The 6,874-nt window shown below is 37.8% G+C and overlaps 1 non-coding gene across 1 annotated transcript; it reads left to right on the top strand.

Moving 5' to 3' along the window:
* The first annotated feature begins 696 nt into the window (after positions 1-696).
* trnai-uau (transfer RNA isoleucine (anticodon UAU)) lies at positions 697-790 on the top strand. Its single transcript has 2 exons — positions 697-734; positions 755-790. It is a non-coding gene; the product is annotated as a tRNA-Ile (tRNA).
* Positions 791-6,874: the final 6,084 nt, after the last annotated feature.

The following is a 6,874-nucleotide window of genomic DNA, read 5'->3' as shown; positions in this document are numbered from 1 at the left end:
GTGTGCGTGCAAGATGTGAGAGAAGCGCTGTTTGCACAGACATGAGCTCTACTTTTTAACGTAGATAATAAACTAAAGTACCGATCCCATCACACTAGTATCGATCCGATTCCAATACCAACGTTGGTATCGATACTACCGATAGTTTGATCGATCCCGCCCAACCCTAACTACTAATAGTGTCCTAGTAGTGCCAACAGTACTAACTGATATTGCTAGTATTGCGAGGATCAGATTTCTATTCCTCCAGTGTCCAACATTTATTACGTTTTGTAATATAAACCACAACTAACTTAATAATCCACTTTTGCAAAACATTGTAGTTTAACATGGAATTATACACATTAAACAAGTGAAATTGCTAGCGTTAGCATTATGCTAGTCCTCCAGTCTACGTTGATTACTTTTATTTTTAGTCCTGCACGTAGGTATTATGATTGGTATAACTGTATGCCTATATATACACATCTAAGCTCTGACAAATATATACATCTGACATCTGAATCGGTCAGTTAGTAATTACTGACATTACTCAATAGATAAGTCAAGGTCTTGCTACAGTGTTAACTGCTTGCTACATAACTAGTTAATTCTAGTATTGTACTTAATAAAGGTTTACCGATACATAAACCATTATTTCTCAAATAATGAAACGGTGCAAGTTGATAAGTCTTGCTGCTACAGCGCTCTGACGGAGCTCCAGTGGCGCAATCGGTTAGCGCGCGGTACTTATACAGCAGTACAAAGCAGAGCAATGCCGAGGTTGTGAGTTCGAGCCTCACCTGGAGCATGACTTTTAAATCTTGTTTTTTTTGTTACGTATACGTTTGTAAGGCTGGATATATTTTAATAGATAAAATACGATATATTTATTGTCACTGTACAAGTACAATGAAATGTTTGAAGCAAGCCTGTAGATTGTTATTAAAAATAAGGTACATTATATTAAAATGACAACATATAAGCTACAAAATACAACACATAAAAATACAATATAAAGTGTCAATTACAATAAAAATAAACAACAATAATAATAAAGTGTCTGGTGCCGGGATCAATGTAGAAATATTGCACAGACCAGTTATTTAACAGCTTTATTATTTTTTTTATTTTTGCTTTTTTAATTATAAATGTTCATTATTTGGACAGAAAATAAAATAGAAATAGAATGAATACAATAAATGCATGCTATTATTTATTTAACACAAACAAGATTATTTATTTATGTAATTTTAGTAATGATCATGGTCAGGGTGGCGGTTTGTCTGGCGTCACCAGTACACACTGGATAGGGCACTAAACCATCAAAGGGCAGACTAGATTTACACTAGTACCTCCTTAATCAGAGCACTAAATACACCGTTTGTAAGTGTTGTGAGAAGTAGATGAATTTGAGAATAGCCACATAGACACGGAGAGAACATGCCAATTATCGATCAAGCCACAGGTTCCCGAATTCCTGGAGGTGTGTGACTATCACATTACCAGTTGCCACTTTTAAAGTCAATTGGAAAGGAGTGAATGCACAAATGTGTTTTGTTGTAATACATAAGAGTCCATTATAGGATGTATTTTAGCCTTGCTTTTAGTGTTTCATGGGAGCTCTGAGCCCACCGCAACCCTGACCAGTAAAGTGTTCATTACACCTTGGGGTTACTGAGATTGATTGCACTTGTTTTTGCCAATAGATGGCGCTATAGGATAATTAAAAGGGATTTTGCAGAGTTTCGCAGCTGTTTGCCAGATAGTGGCAGTGTTTACATTTACATTTTCAGCATTTAGCAGACGCTTTTATCCAAAGCGACTTACACAATGAGCTGAACACAATGAGCAATTGAGGGTTAAGGGTCTTGCTCAGGGACCCAACAGTGGCAACTTGGTGGTGGCGGGGCTTGAACCGGCAACCTTTCGTTTACTAGTCCAGTACCTTAACCACTGGCTATCACTGGTTACTCATGTTCCGTTTACTAATTTTGAACACATGGCCAGTTATTTGTTCTCTCACCTGTTACTGGTCATTTAATAAAACATTGTGTAATGTACCACATGACTGATCAACAGATCAGAGTACATTTTATATTTACTAGTGTCATAAATTGGTAAAATGAGAGGCCTGAGGCCTAAAATCTGACTTTAGCTGATACAAGAATTAATCAGCATGTATTGAATGACCACAGAAGTTGTGATAATATAAACCGCATGGATTTCAGATAATTCTGGCTTTTCAGAAGACCAAGATACAGTTATCATGAGATCAGGGGAAGTAAAATCTCTGCTGAGACCATCACTGTGCATCTGTTTCCAGTAGGACCAACCTAAACACTCTAGATCAGGAAAGATGTTCTGCTTCTCTGGTGTCTCTCACTTAATAACACATGTAGAAATAAGGAACAGAAGCAGTGGCCTGAAAAGCATTTCCTTCATAAAAGTGAAAGTATTTAAATCTTTTGACCAAAAAAAAGTAGAAAATAAATGCTTTTCCGAAATAAAATGAATATGAGAGTGGGTTCTAGATTCTTTATTATCTGAAGACTTGTGTTTCAGTGGTGAATTGTGGTAGATTACCAGAGGAACAGAAGCTCCCCTGTTCCAGTTCTCATACACAGAAAGGAAGTGAAGAGGGTGGACTCCTACAAGTACCTTGGGGTACATATAAACAACAAACTGGACTGGGCACATAACACTGATGCCATCTATAGAAAAGGACAGAGTAGACTGTTTTTTTTCTGAGAAGGCTGGGGTCTTTCAATGTGTGCAACAAACTGCTGAAAGCTTTTTATCAGACTGTGGTTGCCAGTGCCCTCTTTTTTGCTGTGGTGTGCTGGGGTGGTGGCATCTAGCCTGGAGATAAGCTGGTCAGGAAAGCCAGTTCTGTTGTGGGTCTACAGCTGGATAGTCTAGAGGTAGTATGTGAGAGGAGAACAAAGGACAAAATTAGGGCCATCCTGGATAATCCTTCTCAGCCTCTCAATGAGAAACTATGGCGGCTGGGTAGTTCTTTCAGTCATAGACTAATTCCAAGAAAGAGCAAGATGGAGCGCTTCAGACGTTCTTTTGTGCCAACTGCCATCAGACTGTATAACAATAGCAGAATACACAGACTGTCCTCACACTGATGTGCCAGCCCCCCACCCTACAATAACTCAAGATCCCCCCTACCCTTTTAACAGCACTGGACTCTATGGGTTGGTTTCCCAGACAGGGATTAAGGCTAGTCCAAGACTACATTTTGCTTTAAATGGAGAATCTCCATTCAAAATGTTGTGTAGTCTAGGACTAGGCTTCCCTGTCTGGGAAACCAACCCTATGTTTCATTATTCACACATACAGTATGTACTGTATATATAGAGTATATACAGTGTTTTTATTATATTGTAGTAATTACCATACTGTTGTATAATAGTCATTGCATAGCATAGCTAATTTGTTTATAATTTTCTTATTTTTTATTTTATTCTACTTTATTTACTCTATTTACTGTACTTACACTGTACTGGAGCTGCTGTAACACTCGAATTTCCCCCATGGGGATCAATAAAGGAATCTTATCTTAATAAATTTTTTTTTATGTTAAATTACACCGATGCTTGTTTAGTGAGTCATTTTTAGTATGTCAAACTTATTGCCTACAAATCCACAATTCCCGAGAGACATTGCTGTGAAAAAGTATGTACCCCTTTCCAATTTCTTCTATTTTGTCCCATTTAAATGTTTCAGATCTTCCAACTAATTTTATAAGAAAAGACAACATGAGTAAACAAAAAATGCAGCTTTAAATGATCATTTTGTTTATTGAAGATAAAATTTTTTTCAAAACCTATATTACTCATGTGAAAAAGTAATTGCCCACCTAATCCTAATAAGTGTAATAAGAGGTTGTGCCACCCTTGGCAATAACAACTGCAATCTAACGTTTGTTACTTGCTATCAATTGTTTTAATGCAGTTATACTGAAACTACAAATGCAGCTGTACACAGAGCTGGTGCATGCACACTGAGGGTGGTTTGGGTGTGTTTCATTGGCAAAATAAATTAAATGACATTTTTAACCAAACAACGGATTCTTTGTCGGTTTTTAGTTAACCAGTGATAATGCGACCACTGATAATGAAAAATTGTTTATAAATATTTACGCTTTATTCACGCTGGCCCGTGTGGTCTGATCCAACAGACGAGCTACTGTAGCTCAAACTGCTGAAGAAGTTAATGCCTCTTTCAGCAGGATAATGCTCCCTGCCACAAAGCAAAAATGGTTCAGGAATGGTTTGAGGAGCACAACAACGAGTTTGAGGTGTTGACTTGGCCTCCAAATTCCCCAGATCTCAAACCAATCGAGCATCTGAGAGATGTGCAGGACAAACAAGTCCGATCCATGGAGGCCCCACCTCGCAACTTACAGGAGTTAAAGGATCTGCTGCTAACATCTTGGTGCCAGATACCACAGCACAGCTTCAGGGGTCTAGTGAAGTCCATGCCTCGACGGGTCAGAGCTGTTTTGGCAGCAAAAGAGGGACCAACACAATATTAGGAAGGTGCTCATAATGTTACGCCTGATTTGTGTATTACAGTATATTTAAATTATTGCATGTTTTTAGATGTCACTATGTGAGGATATTCTCATAAAGTACAGGTAATTTGTTAGCTTAGATAGATGAACTGGGCCTCAACCTGTACTATGATAGTAATTAAGTTGATTGCTACCTCGGTAAGGTCACAGACTAGACTGCAGTGCACCTGAGGCAGTTCTTGTGAAATCAGTGAGCTGCCCATACAGGCCCTGTGTGTCAATGGCAAGTCAGTAACATCCATCATCACTGTGTGCTGTCTCCACTTGAGGTGTGTCAAGGCAGCATTTGCCAGCTTGTCTTTGGAACATAAGAGAGTGGGGTTTTGATCTCTAATGTTCCAAAGACAAATTTTACACAGAGTAAAAATAATCTAAGATGAAATTAGGGAACTTTGACTTTATCATTTATTTAATTCAGATTTCTCATCCTTATTTGTATTTAAATGTCATCTAATGGAGGTATGGCTTTTGTTTGAACTTATGCACATGGTCAGCAACAACACCCGAATAATTTTAATAAATGGTATTAGGGTCCTTTTTTTATCTGGAAATGCTCCTGACTATTACATCACCACCACCACTAGTCTAAGCTATTAACTTAGGTTTGTTTAGGTCTATTGGTTTGAGAGTAATCAGATCAGGCATCATTTTTTAAATATTTAGCCATATAGTTTTGTTGAGTCTGTGCACACTATAGGCTGACAAAAGTGGAATCCAGTGGGGTCATCTGCTGCTGTAGCCTGTCTAACTCAAGGTTCGAGGTGTTGTGTGTGCTGAGAGGCTTTTTTGCTCACCACAATTGTAAAAAGTAATTAGTTGCCATAGTCTTTTTGTCAGCTTAGACCAGTCGGGCCATTTTCCCTTTCTAACAAGGCATTTCTGGCCATACATCTGCTGCTTATTAAATTACTTTATTTTTCACAAAACCTGGTTTTGCAGGACATTTACAAAAGATCGACAGTTTCTGGCATACTCTAAACAGCCTGTCTTGCATCAACAACTACAATGCTATGAAAATTTTCCCATATTCTCTTCCCATTTTTAACGTGTCAGACTTAAATATTTAAAATGATCAAATTACTTTTAACAGTAGACAAAGGTAACCCAAGTAAACAACTTTTTTAAATGATTTCAATTATTAATGAAAATAAAAAGCTGTTTAGCCCTACCTGGCCCTCTGTAAAAAATTCCCCCTTAGGTACTAAATTAACCAGATAACCAAATTTAACAAACACCTGGGTTCAATTTCACTAGCAACACCCAGCCAGGATTACTGTCAGACCTACTGAATCTAAACATTTAAACTACTACTACTACATCTAAACTACTTAAGCAGTAAGCAATTGAGGGTTAAGAGCCTTGCTCAAGGACCCAACAGGGGCAACCTGGCAGTGGTGGGGCTTGAACCAGCAACCTTCTGTTTACTTGTCCAGTACCTGTCCCTTTATGGACTGAAAAGTCAAAGAAAGAAATGTACATCTGGTATAAAGAAAACACCACATTCTACGGCAAGGACATCATACCCACAGTAAAATCTGGTGGTGGTAGTTTGATGGTCTGGGGCTGCTTTGCTTCTGCCAGACCTGGATGACTTGTCATTATTCATGGAATCATGAATTCTGCTTTCTCTAAAAAAAAAAAACCTGATGGAGAATGTCCACCTGTCAGTTCATGACCTAACTCTCAAGCGCAGTTAGGTTATGAAGTAGGACAATGATCCAAAGTAGACAAACACATCCACCTCTGAATGGCTCAAAAGGCTGAGTTAGGACTTTAGTCTCATTAAGAATCTGTGGCAAGATCTTAAACAGGCAGTTCATGCTGAAACCCCCTCCAATATACAGTAGCTGAATTTAAACAGTTCTACAGAGAAGCTTGGACAAAAATCTCTCCACAGTTATATAAAAGACTCAAGTTATAGCAAAGTTGACTGCAGTTATTACTGGCAAGAGTGGCACAACACATGTACTGTATGTCTGAGCGGAGTGAGGATTACTTTTTCAGTTGGGTGATATAGGTTTTGAACACATATTTATCTTCAATAAATGTATCTTCAATCTTTAACATTTTGTGAAGCATACTTGTTGCCTTTGTATTAAAATTAGCTGGTTTATCTGAAGCATTTAAATTGGCAAAAATAAAAGAAATCAATTGAGGGACAACTACTTTTTTACAGCACTGTATGTACAACCCCAAATCAGAACAAAGTTGGGACAGTATGGAAAATGCAAATAATAATAAAACACAGAGTTTCTTACATTTACTTTTACTTTTATTTCATTGCAGACAGGATGAACCTGAGATATT

This window comes from Trichomycterus rosablanca, chromosome 5, assembly GCF_030014385.1.
Source record: "Trichomycterus rosablanca isolate fTriRos1 chromosome 5, fTriRos1.hap1, whole genome shotgun sequence".
In the NCBI taxonomy this organism is placed as follows: Eukaryota; Metazoa; Chordata; class Actinopteri; order Siluriformes; family Trichomycteridae; genus Trichomycterus; species Trichomycterus rosablanca.
Note: the sequence above shows the minus strand (reverse complement) of the source record. Positions and strands in the feature narration are given on the sequence as shown.